The sequence below is a fragment of the Neovison vison genome, chromosome 3 (assembly GCF_020171115.1).
Source record: "Neovison vison isolate M4711 chromosome 3, ASM_NN_V1, whole genome shotgun sequence".
Taxonomy (NCBI): Eukaryota; Metazoa; Chordata; class Mammalia; order Carnivora; family Mustelidae; genus Neogale; species Neogale vison.
In genome coordinates, this window is record NC_058093.1 from 161,672,203 (window position 1) to 161,690,698 (window position 18,496).

An 18,496-nucleotide genomic window follows, 5' to 3' on the forward strand; every position below is an offset into this window, starting at 1 on the left:
CTGGAAAATTAAGGGAAATTGGCTAGGTTCCAGTCTTGACTTGGAGAGTCTAACCTGATCAATGTAGGATATCAGATTGATTTGGAATTTTTCTTCTGGGTTAGTTCTTTGTCTTGAAGTATTTGACTTGTGCTTTGTCATGACCTTTAGGACAGTGTTCACTGGTCTGTGAATGATTACATGGATCCAACATGCAATTTTTTTAGTATCTCCAGGAGATGCCAAAATTCATTAGGATGAAGTAGCAAAGACTAGACCTTTTAGTTCTTAAATATTGAGTTTTGTTTGTCTTATAATGAATGCATAAATAAGGTAAGAATACACATGACACCAAAGAGATGTTAGAAAATATATATCTTTTGAGCATTTATTCAAATCAACTTTGAACCTATAAATGTATGTATCCAGCTCTATTATAGAATCAGAACCACTTGAATTTTACCAATTTGAAAGCCTAAGAAGGGTTTTTTTCTAAATTTTTGTTTGTTTTTACTGTCACCTGGCTAACCTTTATAAACCATCACTGTAAAGTCAACACCATGCTGTGTTTCTTTACAACTTTCTTGTGGCTCCTGTGGGTCAGCCAGCTATTACTTAAAAAAACAAAACAAAAGAAACAGCTTTAGTCTTTGGTTAAAAATAATTTCAGGGTTGAATAATTTGGGGGCTTTGAAGCTGGTGTTTCATAAGAGTTGTACAGAGAGAAAAAGCAGTTACAGAATAGTGCTAAATTGACCATAAAAATCATTATTTACTAGGTTTACAAAGGTCATAATTAGATGATAGGTTCATAAAGGGAAAGAATAATCAGAGGATTTTGAAGAAAACAGTTGAAAGGATATTTCCATTGTATCCATTATTTATTTATAGTTTAATTGTTTTCTTATCACTCTCACTTCTTTATTTGACTGAGAAGGCTACAAAACAGGAAACAGTGTATCACCTGCATCCTTGCTCCTGGCCTTTGGAGCCAAGAAAGGGGTTTGACATATCACAGAATGTAGTCTTTGAATTAAAGATGTGTTTGAAATTTCCTCCCCATCTGCTTGCCTCTGAGATGGAAGTGCCCTCAACTCTTGAACTCAGTCTTTCTTGCCAAACATTAGATGGCAGTTGATTTCCTTGCCCATGAATGAATCTTCTGTCCTTTTCACATCTCACTTTGGGGTTTCTGAGGCCTATAGCTGTCTCTGTCATCTACCTCTCAATCCACTGAGGAGCAATGGAACAATAAAGTAGCTTTGAGATCCTAAAGTGAATTCATTAACTGGGGACACCTGATTTCTTTTTTTTTAAATTTTTTAAATTTTTTTTTAAAGATTTTTATTTATTTATTTGATAGACAGAGATCACAAGTAGGCAGAAGGCAGGCAGAGAGAGAGGGGGAGAAGCAGGGTCCCCGCTGAGCAGAGAGCCCGATGTGGGGCTTGATCCCAGGACCCTGAGATCATGACTTGAGCCGAAGGCAGAGGCTTAAACCACTGAGCCACCCAGGCGCCCCTCTTTTTTTTTTTTTTTTTTAAGATTTTTATTTATTTATTTGACAGACAAAGATCATTTGTAGGCAGAGAGGCAGGCAGAAAGAGAGAGGGGGAAGCAGGCTCCCTGCTGAGCAGAGAGCCTGATGTGGGGCTCGATCCCAGGACCCTGGGATCATGACCTGAGCTGAAGACAGAGGCTCAACCCACTGAGCCACCCAGGCGCTCCTTGACACCTGACTTCTTATCCCAGCTCTCCCAGTGACTACTTAAAATTAAAATCTTTGAGCAACCTTTCTATATCTGTAAGTGGGAACCTCAGATAACCTCTAAGATTTACTCTAGCTCTAGAACACTCTGAGTGTTCCCCCTTTGAGATTCCCTTTCTCATCTATAACATTTTCTTTTGTTTTCATCCTGAACCATTTTCTTTCTTTTATTTTTTCTTAAATATTTATTTATTTTAGAGCTAGAGTGTATGAGTGTGTGGTGGGGGCAGAGGAAGAGGGAGAGAGACAATCTCAAGAAGATTCCCCATTAAACACAGAACCTGACTTGGCTCAATCGCACCACCCTGAGATCATGATCTGAAATCCAGAGTCAGATGCTTAACTGACTGAGCCACCCAAGTGCCCCTTCACCATTTTCTTTATGTCCTTAAACTGTTTTAAGTGTTTTCTCAGGCTAGAGGAAGGGATTGAAGAATGATGGAGAAACCCCTGTCCTTCTTCCAGCTGGCCCTTCCTATCTTTAAAGAGCCGTTTCATTTATTGCTTTTTAGTTTTTATTTAAATTCCAGTTAGTTGACATACAGTGTAATATTAGTTTCAGCCATTTTAATTCCAAGGTAGGTAGGTATATATATATATATAGAGAGAGAGAGTGAGAACTTAGGAAACCAGGGTGATTACTGAAGGAGCATACTTCCCACTTCCCCTCCAATCTTGATTGCAAGAATCTTCCAGAGTCATTTTCTGTTTTGTTTTTGCTGCCAATCTTCCATGCTTTTGGTAAGAAACTGCAGTCAACACAAAGGCTGGTCAGTATTACCAATATGTGATATTATTTCTCCCCTTTTTTCTCCCTCTTCTTTATGAACATCATGCTTAAGAACTCTTAGCCCTTATTCCTTCCTGAATATATGTATATAGTATGTACATATGTATGTATGAGTGGCTGTGTGTGTATGTAGAGAGAGAAAGAAGAGGGTGGGGGAAATGTGTGTGTGTGTGTGTGTGTGTGTGGAAAGGAGACAGAGAGGGAGAGATGGAGAGAGGGAAAAGGAGTTCGTTTTAGTACTTTTGACAATTACGATTATCATCTTCCTTCAAGCACTTTTCACAAAATTTATCCTGAGCTCCTGAGGTACTGGAGGGTTTCTTAGGATTTCCTTTAACAGCAACATCATTGAAGCTTTGACAACCTTAAATGTCTATATACATTTCAGAAACGTTGAGATTTTTGGCAGTCAAGGATCAATCAGCACATCTCTCAGTCTGGGGATTTATTTCACTAACATATCATTATTGCTACTGCATAATAACATCTTGGAGAATCCATTCTATCATCATACAGAGTAAAAAATATAACTCATCACTGCTTAGCTCTGTCTTGATTCAAATCTGTGATAAAGCAATCAGGAAAAATCAGATTAGTCTTATAGGTGCAGGGAGGTTAGTGCACTGAACAGTGATGCCATGGTTCTAAATTGGGCTCAGTGAGAACATACTTACTTAATGCATCAGCAGTTTGTTTATCTAAAATGTGATGTGCATAATTCTATTTTTGAATCTGCCCTAAGAATTAACTTTATAGATTTTCACAACAGTCCTATGAGGTACAAACTGTTACTCTTCTTGTCGCATAGATGAGTTCAATGAGGCTAAATAACTAGTCTGTCATCACCCAGCTGCAGAGTGGTGGAAACAGGATTGAAACACAGATGTTCTAGACCTGGAGCCCATGTCTTTAAAGATGAGTTTCTAAGTGGCCACAAGCCCACCACTCCCCCTCCTCCTCCTCCTCCCCCTTCTTCCCCCTCCAAGATTTTATTTATTTATTTGACAGAGATCACATGTAGGCAGAGAGGCAGACAGAGAGAGAGGGGGAAGCAGGCTCTCCGCTGAGCAGAGAGCTCAATGCGGGGCTTGAACCCAGGACCCTGGGATCATGACCCGAGCCTAAGGCAGAACACAAGCCCACTTCTGTAACCTTTGCATTTATTATGTTCTGTAACCTATGCTTGCTTACACACATTATTTTATGTCATACATGCTCAACTATCCCATCAGGTTCTTATTTTCTGAACAGGGAATTAATATTCTGGTTTATATTTTAGTCTCGCCTATGCTTTTTTTCACTGCCTACAATAGCTACTTGTAGGTGTTTTCCCCATACTTTCCTATTTTCATGATGTATCTTGTTTCTGGATTGTATTAAAGAAATTAAAACATTATTTCTAGCCATTGAAATTTCTTGGTTTCATCTAGCTTTCTAAAAGAGAAGTAGCAAACTTAAAATCTGTTTATTTTAATAATACCTCTTGGCAATAATTGCTCTGTGTTTAAAATTCATATTTTCTTTTATCTGTTAAATATGTAACTGACTTTTGACAATTTCTTTCATTTCCCCCTATTCTTCCCTTGTTGGAAATACAATAAGAGATTATGATTGACCTCCTTTACTGCATTCATTATTTCAGAGTTTCTCATTTTACTTTACTGTTCTTTATTCTAAATAATAAGACCTAACTTTGGCAGAAGGGGAAAAAAAACATTACTCATTCATGACCATCCACTCATGCCAATAATGATTTATCTTATAAGCTTTTGGGGGGGTAACATTTCAGTTATGCTTTGTCTGAGCAACAATAAGGTATACACTGTTTAATGAAGAGTACCATTTTCCTACATAAAGCATCTACATGAATAGGCTATTTTGAAATATCAGTCATACAAGGCACATGTCTTAAAATAACACACTTTATAGCAATAATACTAATGTTAATCTAATAAAGACTTAAAAAAAAAAGATTTTATTTATTTATTTATTTGACACAGAGACACAGCGAGAGAGGGAACACAAGGAGGGGGGTGGGAGAGGGAGAAGCAGGATTCCCACTGAACAAGGAGCCTCATGTGGGGCTCAATCCCAGGACCCTGGGATCATGACCTGAGCCAAAGGCAGATGCTTAATGACGAGCCACCTAGGAGCCCCTAATAAAGACATTTTTGAAAGAATGTTAAAGGGTACAAAATGTGGAAATTATCCAGATTCAGTTAGGTAAATTTATATAATGATGGTATATTCAACGGTACCCAAATGTGAATAAACTTTAAAAATAAAACATCAAACTGCAAAAGACCTTTAATATTATAAATTGAAATCACTTGCGTTTGTGAAAATGACACAACTAGACCCATAAAGGTTACTAAATTCTCATGAAATATTGTGGCTTCGAGGACTTATATTGAGTGCACTGAAGGTTAATAATAAAACCAGTTACCACTTGGGTGTATTTTTATAAAGATTTTATTTATTTATTTGACAGAGAGATAGAGATCATAAGCAGGCAGAGAGGCAGGTAGAGAGAGAGGGGGAAGCAGGCCGTCCACTGAGCGGAGAGCCCGATGTGGGACTTGATTCTAGGACCTCAAGACCATGACCTGAGCCAAAGGCAGCAGCCCCACCAACTGAGCCACCCAGGCGCCCCACTTTGGTGTATTTTTTGTCTCGTGATTGTAAATGTCCCTGCATGTTCACAGGGCTTGTCTGCTGGCCAATCTGTAAATGGTCCAGCTTTTGCATTTGTATCTATAGTTAAGGGCCACTTCATATTTTCTTAAAAGGGAGACTATAAAATGTTATTCTGGAAATGAAACTTATATAAATAAGCTCCAGATACACTAGGTATTTTGACTTTCTTTTGAAAATGTTTCTTATCCCATCATAGTGATATTATAATAATGTCATTCAGTTTAATAATCACAGTGGTCTCTTAGGTCATATTTTATTCTCATCAAAATCGAACCCTGTCTTTTGTTTTCTTTCCATTAAATCATGCTGCTTTTTTTTTTTTGTTACTAAAAACAATGTTTTACCTTGTTAAACAAGTGTTTACTAAGAATTCTTTATAAAGCAGATTCCAAGCCATTATGAAAGATGATGGTGGATAAGGGAGTGGTACAATGGGCAGTGGTGGGCCAAGGTTCACAGGACCAAAGCGTAGATCCCAGTTCTATGAGATAATGTGTCTGGATGCATTCTATTTCACATATGTTAACCTAAGGGTCCTCCATTTTAAGGTAGTATTTGCCTTATTATCCTCACGGAATCTATGACAGGAACCAGTAACATAAGATGGCCATTTACAATGAATATTTATTGACTACCTACTATATGCCAGAACTATATATAGTGCCTGGAATTCAGCAGTGTGCAAAACATAAAAAAAGGTCTACGCTATTAACATTGACATATAGTCTAGTAGGGTGGAGACGGAAGACCAAATTTGTGATTACAAATTGTGACTAACGCTATGAATGGAAGGAGACTCATGAGAGAGGATAGCAGTGGCATTTATTTAATCTGGCCGTGGGAGAGCTGGGAATGTCTCTAGGAAAGAGTGATGTAGATCCAGAAGGTGAAAACCTGTTCTAGGTGAAGAAAAGCCCAAGAGCACCTCAGACAGAAGCACTTGTATGTACAAAAGCCATGTGCTTTATAAACTGTTAGGTATAATGGGGCCATATTTTGATGTTAAACTACATGTACTTGGTTTTTCAAATCCTTTTACTTCTGCTCATCACATCTCCTTTCAAGCAGAGTCCAGGTCTTTTCAAATGAACTCCCCTTAGGCTAAGCATGTTATAGAAAGAATAAAGAATCAATTGTTTGGCTTCTGAGTACTTAAGTAGATATTTTAAAACTAATAGCATAGATGTGCCTTTTTAAAACCAGGGCTTTCACTGGCAAGATCCAAGCATGGAATAGAATTCTAAGAAATTGATTTTAAATAGGAGCAAAAGCCTAGAGGTCTGGATGAATAAATTACAGAAAGGACAAGAATGCATAATAAGAACTTTTTTCCTCCCCAAAGAAGTTAGCCTTCCTACTCTATGTGGGGAAGTGCACTTTAGAGAGATGAGCCACATGGTTCTCTGGGAAAAGTCTACTGGCCATGGCCAGGGCTGCAGAGTAATTGGAATATGCTTGAAGGATAAGAGAACTGGGTTCTGTACCCAGGGTATGGTTAGGAAGACCGCAAACCTCAGAGAGAGAGATGCCCTGTGTCCAACATGGCATCTGGAGAGCACAGTAGCCGTAACATGAGGGCTAAGGAAAATCTCACAGACACACTGGCTAGCATAAGGTAAGGTGTCAGACAGGAGCAAGTGTGAGGTCTGATGATCCTGAAAAATCTCCAAGGTTGAGAGGACCAGCCCCGAATCTTCCATTTGGAAGCTGGCAGACTCATGGTCATCATCAGCAGATTCCACAAGGATAGGCATCTGATGAGAAGGTTACTCTTCCATGGAGAACAGTGAAGACACAAGACATTGGTCTCCTTTTCTTTCTCACACTTCCTGAGCTTCCTTCAGGGTCATGTCACTGAGACATGGTCATGATCTCATGATCACTGAGCTCCCTAGGGAGAAGGGGAAGGAGTGCTGATGGTTAGAATCCTGACAAATTTACAAGAGAGGGTAGTTCCACAAGCAAGACTGAGGTTGTTTTTTGTTTTTTGTTTTTAAGATTTTATTTATTTATTTGACAGAGATTGCAAGGAGGCTGAGTGGCAGGCAGAGAGAGAGAGGGGGAAGCAGGCTCCCCGCTGAGCAGAGAGCCCGACGTGGGGCTCGATCCCAGGACTCCGGGATCATGACCTGAGCTGAAGGCAGAGGCTTTAACCCACTGAGCCACCCAGGCGCCCCGCAAGACTGAGGTTTTTTTTTTTTTTTTCCCAATTTATTTATTTTCAGAAAAACAGTATTCATTATTTTTTCACCACACCCAGTGCTCCATGCAAGCTGTGCCCTCTATAATACCCACCACCTGGTACCCCAACCTCCCACCCCCCCGCCACTTCAAACCCCTCAGACTGTTTTTCAGAGTCCATAGTCTCTCATGGTTCACCTCCCCTTCCAATTTACCCAAATTCCCTACTCCTCTCTAACGCCCCTTGTCCTCCATGCTATTGGTTATGCTCCACAAATGAGTGAAACCATATGATAATTGACTCTCTCTGCTTGACTGATTTCACTCAGCATAATCTCTTCCAGTCCCGTCCATGTTGCTACAAAAGTTGGATATTCGTCCTTTCTGATGAAGGCATAATACTCCATAGTGTATATGGACCACATCTTCCTTATCCATTCATCCGTTGAAGGGCATCTTGGTTCTTTCCATAGTTTGGCGACTGTGGCCATTGCTGCTATAAACATTGGGGTACAGATGGCCCTTCTTTTCACGACATCTGTATCTTTGGGGTAAATACCCAGGAGTGTAATTGCAGGGTCGTAGGGAAGCTCTATTTTTAATTTCTTGAGGAATCTCCACACTGTTCTCCAAAGAGGCTGCATCAACTTGCATTCCCACCAACAGTGTAAGAGGGTTCCCCTTTCTCCACATCCTCTCCAACACATGTTGTTTCCTGTTTTGTTAATTTTGGCCATTCTAACTGGTGTAAGGTGATATCTCAATGTGGTTTTAATTTGAATCTCCCTGAGGGCTAATGATGATGAGCATTTTTTCATGTGTCTGATAGCCATTTGTATTTCTTGATTGGAGAAGTGTCTGTTCATATCTTCTGCCCATTTTTTGATGTGTTTGTCTGTTTCGTGTGGGTTGAGTTTGAGGAGTTCATTATAGATCCTGGATATCAACCTTTTGTCTGTACTGTCATTTGCAAATATCTTCTCCCATTCCGTGGGTTGCCTCTTTGTTTTTTTGACTGTTTCCTTTGCTGTGCAGAAGCTTTTGATTTTGATGAAGTCCCAGAAGTCTATTTTCGCTTTTGTTTCCTTTGCCTTTGGAGACGTATCTTGAAAGAAGACTGAGTTTTTAACCGGAAAGGACTGAACATCCTTCGTGTGGCATAAATTTCCCTTCCTGACCAGGAATGGGACAAATAAAGTTAATTCAGTTAAAAAGGAAAATGCCCACTTTTTGTACATTTGAATTGGTGACCATGTTGATTTAAACCAGTTCTCCATAGAATACAGATATCAACAGTAATCATCGTTAAATTTGAGGCAGGGCTTAGAAGTGAACATTTCTAAGGTATTTTCATTTACCTTAAATTTATCATCCTGAGCAACGTCCTTCCTTTTCTAATGCCTTGTAGGAAATTAGAAAGCACGTCTATTTTTACCTACATTCTTTTGTAAGTGATCACTAGGCATTTCAGAAATTCTCCTCCAGATCAAAAGATGCTATCTATTTTGATCCCGTGTGAGTAATTGCTTTCATACTGGCTTGTTATTATGTATGCGTATTTTGCTTGACCACGACTTACTAAATGGTTTATTCTCTCCTACACTTACCTATTTGAAATGAGTTATTTGATAATATGTAGTGAAGGAGCACATTCTTGTGGGAAGTAATTTTTTTGTTAAAGTGATGTCATTGCAGGTGTGTGTCATTGGCTCCTGGGAGTCTTTCTAAAGTTACAACATCTAGTGTCACCTAAAGAATGCTGCTGCTTGAAGACAACCTTTGCATTTTACCAATTGTCCATTAATCAGGGACACACCATTATTAACAAGAATGGCATAATTTGAGAGAAGGAAATTAACTTCACCTGAGACTTTTCAGTTTCGACTAGGATACAGTTTACATCCACCTAATGCGATTTTCTGTGGCCTGACCAATGCTGAGAGGTTTATGTCCACCATCGTTCAAAACTGACACTGATTTCATTTTAAGATAAAGAAAAATCACGTTATTTATTGTCTTCCTTGCAAGTAAAATCATGTGTTCATAGCTCACAGATTTAAATGTAGACTAAAGCACCTTGACTCAAGAAAATGGTAACATTTCAATTATCTGAGATGAAAAGAAATAACACATAGGTGCATTGAATTTCCCTTTTCTTGGAAATTATTTTATAATCAGAAAGGCAAACCTCTGGATTTAAAAACCTATAAAGGCATTTTTCAAGTGTAAAAATAACTATTTTTATGTGATAGTTTGTGGCCAACCTACTTTAGAAGTTAGTTTTTTTTTTTTTTAATTATTTTGCTTTTCTGGAGATATGAACAGACATTTGTTACTGTTTACCATGTTGCCATTAAAGGTAATATCCTGGAACACTTGAACACTCTCTTATGCTGAAAGAGGCAGTAATGGAAAATAGTAAAATCACCAGTTACTCCATTAACCACTAGAGGTCTACTGATATCAAATTTCTGCCAACATCCTTCATTTCTGTAAATAAATTTGATACGAAGTAAAATCAATTTCCTCTTTTTTGTTAAGTATCTTTTTTCTATGGACTTTAATTCCACTTAAAATTGAGGGTATTTGGCAGTTTAGGGGGGTTGTTTTTGTTTGGGTGTTTATTTTTTGTTTTCTGTTTGTTTTCGTATTTAAATACTGTATCATGACTGTTAACTTTTGTGCATTTATCTGTTTATAGATTCCACATGTGTATATATGATAACATTAGCTTAAAAATATATGGCTTGCCTTTCATTCAGTAGATTATATGAACTCCATTTGATTCCAAAGCAAGAATTTACTGCCTGGTGTTCCACATTTTCACATTGACTTGTGGGTACACCTTCAGGGACTTTGCAGCATGCATATACATGAAACGTAAGTGGAGTTCACCTTTCAGGGACTCATGCTGTAGTCAGTCATGTTGCTAAAAATAGATGACTTCTATTTTGTTAGAAACAAATGAGAGTTACTAGCCACCATTTTGTAGAAAATTTGTTCCTAAGAACCCCACGAAGTATTACATGTCATTGTACTCTTCAAATACAGTGCCATTTCACATTCTTTTACATAAAAGAAGGTAGCAATTGAAATCTGTGTGAAAGAACTGAGGAGCTCATCTTTGAGCCCTGGTGCTTAGGAGGAGTTTGGTGGATGCTGTTCAAGTGATTGTGTCTTCCTGCCATGGACCACAGGGGACCTCTGAGGAACTAAGAAACACCCAGTAGCTGGAAAGTCTCCTGGGTCTGCAGTACTTTTAAGAGTCTCAGCTCTCAAAGCTCAGGAGAAAAGTCACTTTCATTATTGACTCATCCAAACCATCGAGCTCCAGCCCCATTCTTTTGCCCAGATGAACAGTGAAATTAGACATGTGGTGTCACCCTGTTGGAACTAGGAGGAAGGACAGTGTGCAAGTTCTGGAATTCCCTTCCTGTTAGTCAAAATAATTATGAATACATCTGCAATAAAGAGAAAACTTCAACTTAGGGAAACATTGCATCTACATTTTTTGGAGCATTTAATGAACTGCTGCTGATTTTATTTTTAGACAGCATTCTATCGTGGAGGCAGGAGCAAGGTTATAAATGCAGCAAAGGGATGACTTCTCTTTAGCCTGATTAGCCGCACTACTTATGTTTTTGCCCTGTGTTGCTGGGAAGTTGTGTTTTACACTATCCAGGATGACGTTTTTTTTTTGAGTACAGAATAGGCGGCTGTTCTGGGAATTGGAAGATGACAGAAATGGCTCCCCTTGCTGCTGTGTGTAGGTATGAAGTGATGAAGTTTGTGCACTCTACAAAGGCTACTGTTGGCTTTGGGGTGAGTGAAAGCTGATCATTGGTCATGTTCTGTTCTGCCAAGCCAAAGGTGCAAGGCTGTATTCACCCAGAGGATTGGGATTCATTGTATAATTCATCTGAGAAGAGAAATCACCTCTTGCAAGTAGCTAGCATTAGTGTAGTTTGCTCAGGGCATCCATATGTGTGCTACCGTCTGCCCCCTACTAATGTATCACCCTCATCCACCTATCAGGAGATATAAAACTTCATCATTATATCATTGGTATCTGAAGTTTCTCATATTTTCTCCCTCATTATAGTTAAAATAATATATACTTTTCAAAAATCTAACCTTTGCAACTATAAATGAACACCTAAGTTTAAATTACCAACTACTTACTGGGAAGACTCAGCAGGAACTTAAATTTTTTTTTAATTTATAGAATATAGATATTATATATAATTATGAAATATATACAAAAATTTCAAACATAAACAAATAGAGGAAAAAATAAAGTGCATATGTACTTTATATGTATATATGTATATGTATTATATATAAATATATGTATTAAATATGTATATTTGTGTACAATAAAGTGCATATGTATTTATAGTACAACATTCTCATCCCTCAGCTTTAAAATTATTTGCTTGTAAATTATTTAAGTTGGGGAATGAAGAGCCCTGAAAGAACGTGCTTTTGACTTTTCAGGATTCTGCCTCCACTTCGGCCATGTTTTTCATGTCAAGATCATAGTGAAACTCCCATGGAGATTAATTCTGTCTCTCCTTTTGTTCAGCTGTGATCTGATAAATGAAAAAAAAAATGTTTCCATTACTAATTCTGGAAGCATTTCAAAGATGATTGAAAAGACATGATGGCTAATATACTGGGTTTAAGAATAATTTGTTCACTCTTCAGTATTAAGCCCTTACTGTGAGGCAGAAATATTTTTATTGTTAGGACCATAGCAGTAAACAAGGCAGAGAAGATATCTGTTATCTTAGAATTATATTCTAATAAAAGAAAGTCCTAATTATATAATATAAACTAAAGCACTGAATCCTGTATACCATGCTTCCATGAGGAAGCATGGACCACTGGGGGAAAAATATATATATATTATATATATATTACATAATATAAACTAAAGCACTGAACCCTGTATACCATGCTTCCATGAGGAAGCATGAACCACTGAAACAGCCTCTTTTTTTTTTTTTTTTTAAGATTTATTTGAGAGAGAGAGAGAGAGAGTGAGCAAGCCTGATGTAGGGAGGGGCAAAGAAAGATGGAGAGAGAGACTTTAGCTGACTTGGTGCTTAGCACTGAGCCGCACAGGGCTCTATCTCATGATGTGGAGATCACGACCTGATCTGAAACCAAGAGTCTGACACTTCTCCAACTGTGCCACCCAGGTACCCCAAAATAGCTTTTTTTAAAAAAAGAAAATTAGAAACTACAAGTTAGTCTTTTAAGAAAAGAGAATTTTGGGGCGCCTAGGTGGCTCAGTCAGTTGAGCATCTGCCTTCGACTCAGGTCGTGATCCTAGGGTCCTGGGATCAAGTCCCACATTGCTTCTCCCTCTCCCTCTGCTTGCTGCTCCCCTTGCTTTCTCTCTCTCTCTCTCTTTGTTAAATGAATAAATAAAAGAATTTTTCAAAAATACTCTTAATGACTTCTTGAATTAGTTTATTAATTTATGAAATATTGCTTATAAAATTAGATAAGCAATGAATGAATGAGCACTGTAAAAACTTGTCATTCAAAATGTTACCAGCTGAGGTAAGTAAAACTATATAAGAACTTGGATTTCTTATGGTTTTGTAGGCTACTTTATTTTCAAAGCTATGAAAAACACCGCACACTTGTGATCAGCAAAAAGAACATGACTACTTGGTATTTTCCTGCTGCAAAAATTAAAATATAAAATGATTTTGCCAGTATTTTTCCTAAAAACTAAATATGAGGCTTTATTTTTTGTTACTTATTTTTTAAAGCTATTTTTTGGAGCAGTTTTAGTTTTACAACAAATTAAGAGGGAGGTACAGTGATTTTTCATAATATCTTGCTCCCACACATACATAGTCTCCACAGTATCAAACCTTCTCACCAGAATGGTACATTTTCTTACCAAGGAAGAGTCTACATTAACTCATCATAACCACCCACAGTCCTTGGGCTCCATTTTTGGTGTTATACATTCTTTGGTTTTGGATAAATGTAAGATGATATCATCATTATAATATCATAGAGTATTTTCAGTCTCCTAAAAGTCCTCTGTGTCGTGCTTTTTTATCTTTCTTCCTACCCATACTGACATCCAGTGATCTTTTTATTGTCTATACAGTTTTGTCTTTTCCAGAACATTATATAGTTAGAATACTACATTAGGGAGCCTTTACAGATTGGCTTCTTTCACTTAGTAATGTCCATTTAAGTTTCCTGCATATCTTTTCCCGACTTGATAGCTCATTGGTTTTTGACAATGAATAATATTTCACTGTTTGAATGTACCACAGTTTATTTATCTATCCACATATTGAAGGTCATCTTGGTTGCTTCCATGTTTTGACAATTATGAACAAAGCTGTTCATAAGTATGTGCATGTTTTGTGTGGACATAAATCTTTAGCTCCTTTGGAGAAATGCTAGGGAGTGTGATGGATGGAATGTATCATAAGGGTATATTTAGCTTTCAAAAAACCACCAAACTGTCTTCCAAAATGGCTATGTTATTTTGCACTCCCACCAGCAATGAATGAGAGTTCGTGTTGCTCCATATCCTTATTAGCACTTGATGTTGTTTGTGTTCTAGATTTTGGCCATTCTAATTGGTATGTAGTTGTATATCATTACTGTTTCAATTTGCATGTTCCTAATGATGTATGATTTGGAGCATCTTTTTATGTACTTATTGCCATCTGTGTATCTTCTTTCCTGAGACAATCAAGTGAAGTGTTTGGCCTGTTTTTTAAAACAGTTTTTTTCATTTTGTTGAGTTTTAAGTGTTCATTGTGTATTTTGAATAACAATCCTCTATCGTTTGTGTCTTTTGCAAATTTTTTCTTCTAGTGTGTGGCTTGTCTTCTCATTACCTCGATATTGTCTTTTGTAGAGAAGATTTTTAGTTTAACAAAGTACAGCTTATCAGTTATTGATCATTTATATAAAAAGTCATTCCCATGGGGTGCCTGGGTGGCTCAGTCAGTTAAGTGTCCAACTGTTGATTTCAGCTCAGGTCATGATCTCAGGGTCATGAAATCAAGCCCTGCATTGGGCTCCACTCACAGCAGAGAGTCTGCTTGAGATTCTCTCTCCCTTACCCTCTGCTTCTGCCCCTCTCCCAGGTCTTTCTCTCTCTAAAATAAATAAATAAATAAATAAATATTCAAATAAATGCTTATCACCAAGCTCAAGGGCATCTAGGTTTTATCCTTGGTTATCTTCTATGAATTTTCTAGTTTTCATTTTATGTTTAGATATATGATCCATTTTGAGTTAATTTTTGTGAAGGATCGGGGCCTAGATTAATATTTTTTTTATATGCAGACATCAGTTGTTCCAGCACCATTTGTTGAAGAAACTGTCTTTGCCTCCTTTTATTGCCTTTGCTCCTTTGTAAAGATCAGATGATTCTATTCATAGGGGTCTATTTCTGGATTCTCTCTTCTCTTCCATTGATCTGTTTATCTGATTGTTGGCCAATACCATATTCTCTAGACTACTGTAAATTTAGCGTAAGTGTTTAAGTCGGGTAATGTTAATCCTCCAACTCTATTCTTCTCCTTCAATACTGTATTGACTATTCTGTGTCTTTTAAGTCTTTATGTAAACCTTAGAATAGTTTTTCAATATCCAAGAAATAACTTGGTGGGATTTTGACTGACATTACATTGAATCTATAGATCAGTTTTAGAAAACTGGCATCTCGACAATAATGTTTCTCTGCCTATTAATGTGGGATATCTCTCCATTTATGTAGTTCTTTTTGATTTTGTTGATCAGAATTTTGCTGTTTTCCTCATATAGATATTCTGCATATTTTATTAGATTTATACCTAAGTATTTCATTTTGGGGGATAGATATTATGTTTTTAATTTCAAATTCCATTTGTTCATTATTGATATGTAGGAAAGCAATTGACTTTTGTACATTAATTTTGTTCTACAACCTTCCTCTAATCACATTATTTCAGGAGGCTTTTGTGGTTCTTCAGATTTTGTACATACACAATCATGTCATTTGTAAACAAAGACAGTTTATGTTTTCCTTCCCAATACACATATAATTTACTTGCTTTTCTTGACTTATTGCATTAACTAGAATTTCCAGTATGATGCTAGGAGGAACTGGTGAGAGTGGACATTCTTGCCTTGTATGTGATCTTACAGGAGAGCTTTGAGTTTCACACCATTAATTATGTTAGCTGTGGGTTTTTTGTAGACAGATTTTATCAAGTTGAGAAAGTGCCCCTCTATTTCTAGTTTACTGAGAGGTTTTTTTTTTTTTTATCATGAATAGCTTTTGGATTTTATCAAGTGCTTTTTCTGCTTCTATTGATATGATCATGTGATTTTTCAGAATCTTTTGATGTGTTGAATTACATTAATTCACTTTGGAATGTAGTATTGGTCTTGCATGCCAGAGATAAATCCCACTCAGTCATGGTATATAATTAATATTATGCTTTTTTAGATTCTATTTGCTAATAATTTTGTTGCATCTGTTTCTTAGAGGTACTGGTAGGTAGTTTTCTTTTCATGTAATGCATTTTTCTGGTTTTGGTGTAAGAATAATGCTGACTTCATAGAATGAATTAAGAAATATCCTCTTTGTTTCTGTCCTCTGAGAGAGATTGTCAAGAATTGGTATAATGTCTTCATTAAATGTTTGGTCAAATTTACCAGTAAACCCACGTGGTCCTCGTGCTTTCTGTTTTAGAATGTTATTAATTACTGATTCAATTTCAATGATAAGTATTGGCCTATTTAGATAGTTTATTTCTTGTTGTATGAGTTTGGGAGCTTGTCTCCTTCTAGGAATTGGTTTATTTTATCTAGATTATCTTATTTGTGGGCAAAGAGTTGTTCATACTATTCCTTTGGTGTCTTTTTTAATGTCAGGATCTGTGGTGATAATATCCTTTTTCATTTCTGTTATTAGTAATATGTGCCCCCCCCCCCACTTTTGGTTAGCCTGCTTAGAGATTCATTGATCTTTACAAAAGCTATTTTCTGTTTTCTCTGATTTTCTCTTTTCAATTTCATTGATCTCTGCTCTAATTTTTATTCTGTTGTTGAATATGGGTTGAATTTTCATTTCTTTTTCTGGTTACATAAAGTGGAAATATTGATTTTAGATCTTTCATCTTTTCTAATACATACATTAAATACTGTAAGTTTCACTCTAAGCTCTGCTTTCATTGTGTTCCACAAATTTTGATGAATTGTGCTTTTTCATTTAGTTCAAAATATTTTAATTAGCAATAATCGCACCTCGGATAAACCTCATTGGCTATGATACTGCCACTGCGCAAAGCTAGTTCAAAATATTTTAAAATTTCTCCTGAAATATCTTCTTTGACCCATGTGTTATTTGGATGTGTATTATTTTGTTTTTTAAGTTTTTATTTAAATTCCAGTTAACATACAGTATAATATTAGTTTCAGGTATACAATTTACTGATTTAACACTTTCGTACAACACCTGGTGCTCATCACAAGTGTACTCCTTAATCCCCATCACATATTTAACCCATCCTCCCACCCACCTGTCTTCTGGTAACCCTCAGTTTATTCTCTATAGTTAAGACCCATAAGTTTGGCTGCAGATTTCCTAACAGAATGTTGGCAAGCCTGAAGAGAGTAGCATGATATATTCAAAGTGCTGAATGGGAAAAATCTGCAGCCAAGAATACTCTATCCAGTATGGCTATCATTCAGAATAGAAGAAAAGACTTTAGAAATAAAAAAAGAAAAGAAAAGATAAAGAGTTTCCCAGAAAAACAAAAGTAAAAGACTTTGTGACCATTAAACCAGCCTGGCAAGAAATATTAAAGGGGACTCTTTGAGTGGAAAGGATAGAAGTATATTGTTTAAACACCACATATTTGGGGACTTTTCCATTGCTCTTTCTGTTATTGATTTCTAGTTTAATTTCATTGTGGTCTAAGAACATACATTGTATAATTTCTATTCCTTCAAATGTGTTAAGGTGTGATTTATGGCAGAATGTAGTGTAACCTGTTGAATGTTCCATGGAAGCTTGAGAAGAGTGTATATTCAGCTGTTGTTGGATCAAATACTCTATAAATGTGAATTAAGTCCAGTTGATTGATGGTGTTGTTGAGGTTAACTATGTCCATACTGATTTTCTGGCTGCTGAATCTCTTCATTCCTGAGAGAGGGATGTTGAAATTTCCAACTATGATAGTAGATTTATCTATTGTCCTTTGTGGTTCTATATGTTTTTGCTTCGCATACTTCGACACTCTGTCCTTAAACACACACCTGTTAAGAATTTTCATGTTTTCAGGCGCCTGGGTGGCTCAGTGGGTTAAGCCGCTGCCTTCGGCTCAGGTCATGATCTCAGGGTCCTGGGATCGAGTCCCGCATCGGGCTCTCTGCTCGGCAGGGAGCCTGCTTCCCTCTCTCTCTCTGCCTGCCTCTCCATCTACTTGTGATTTCTCTCTGTCAAATAAATAAATAAAATCTTTAAAAAAAAAAAAAGAATTTTCATGTTTTCTTGGAGGAGAATTGGACTCTTTATCATTATATAATGCCCTTCTTTATTCCTGATAAATTTCCTTAATTTGAAGTCTACTATGTCTGAAATTAATATAGTCACTCTGCTTGCTTTTGTTTATTATTAGCATGGTAAGTTTTTCTCCATCCATTGACTTTTAATCTATATGTGGTTTCATATTCATGTTTAAAGTAGATTTCTTATAGGCAACATACAGTTGGAATGTGTTTTTTTTTTAAAGATTTTATTTATTTATTTGACAGACAGAGATCACAAGTAGGCAGAGAGGCAGGCAGAGAGAGAGGAGGAAGCAGACTCCCTGCTGAGCAGAGAGCCTGGTGCGGGGCTCGATCCCAGGACCCTGGGATCATGACCTGAGCCGAAGGCAGAGATTTTAACCCACTGAACCACCCAGGAACCCCAGTTTTTTAATTTATTCTTACAACCTCTGTCTTTTAATTGGTGCATTTGTATCACTGACATCCACAGTGATTACTGATACGGTTGGATTAATATCTACCACATTTGTCACTATTTGTTCCCCTCG

General features: G+C 37.0%; 1 protein-coding gene and 1 pseudogene across 4 annotated transcripts in view; one reads left to right on the forward strand and one right to left on the reverse strand.

Moving 5' to 3' along the window:
- The window catches only part of NOL4 (nucleolar protein 4), a 402,455-nt gene that overhangs the window by 131,603 nt on the left and 252,356 nt on the right, over nt 1–18,496 (forward strand). The gene's annotated exons all lie outside the window — the stretch shown is intronic.
- Nucleotides 16,588–16,745, reverse strand: LOC122903739 (annotated as a pseudogene).